A 1,052-nucleotide genomic window follows, 5' to 3' on the forward strand; every position below is an offset into this window, starting at 1 on the left:
AATTTTTTTGGGGGGTGTGTGTGTTTTTGAGGGGTAAGGTTCCTGCTGACCGTGTGACAGCCGGCCCAGAGGAGCAGGCTCCTTGCCATCCCCGTGTCAGGGTAGGACTGGAATCCACATATTCCCATTTTCCAGAGGGGTTCACTCTCCACTGCACCTCCAGCCTCCTCTGGAGTAGGTGGCTACTCTGCATTGTGGGACCCCCCTGCTTGCCTCCCTCCCCTGCTCTGCAGAGCTGTTTGCTCAGACTGATCATGGTGGAAGTTCTGGGAGGGAAGGAAATGCTTCCTGGCTGTTGGGGGGCGGGGGGGGGGGGAGACACTTGCAACAATCCCTGACAGTTTTTTTCAATCTCAGGATTTTTGATCTTTTATAATAACTTCAGTCCTCCAAAGTTCCCTGCTTCATTGGGTTAGTTTGCCGAAGTCTGTGAGAGCTGGGACTTGTGGGCATTTGAACAGACACAAGGCCAGATCCTCCCATCAGTCCTGTCTCAGTCATTGAAGGGCCTGGATGTGGGCCACCTGGTGGCTAAGGCAATGCCCGATGGTCCACCATGCTAGCCCCTCTCTGTCTCAATCTCTCGTTTTCCCGGTTCCACATAGAAAGGTGATTGCACGATTTTTGTCTTGTGTCCTGCTGCTGGTGGTAATTTATTTGCTGATTCTCTTGAGTTTTCTAGATGCCTGAGCGTTTATCTGGCTGTGGAGATAGTTTAACTCCATTCATTCAGTTTGTTTTCATTTTTTCCTCAGGGGATGGAGCAGATAAAGCACCAGATCTTGAGTCAGGAAGCTCCGAGTTAAAATCTGGCCTCAGTCATTAGCCAGCTCCATGATGGGAGATGGGAGGGTGGTCTCCCTTAGGGACCCCAGAACCAGGAGTCTGGAAGGACTTTGAGGACTTTGTGCTCTAACATGAGACTTCCTCTTCAGTCAATTCTCAAAAAAGTCACATGAATATTCTCATAGAGGAACTTGGTACTTGCTAGGATACACTAGGTGCTTAATAGATGCAGGTGGCTTGTTTTGTCAGATCAGGTCTTCTTAGTA

This window comes from Sminthopsis crassicaudata, chromosome 2 (genome assembly GCF_048593235.1).
Source record: "Sminthopsis crassicaudata isolate SCR6 chromosome 2, ASM4859323v1, whole genome shotgun sequence".
Classification (NCBI taxonomy): Eukaryota; Metazoa; Chordata; class Mammalia; order Dasyuromorphia; family Dasyuridae; genus Sminthopsis; species Sminthopsis crassicaudata.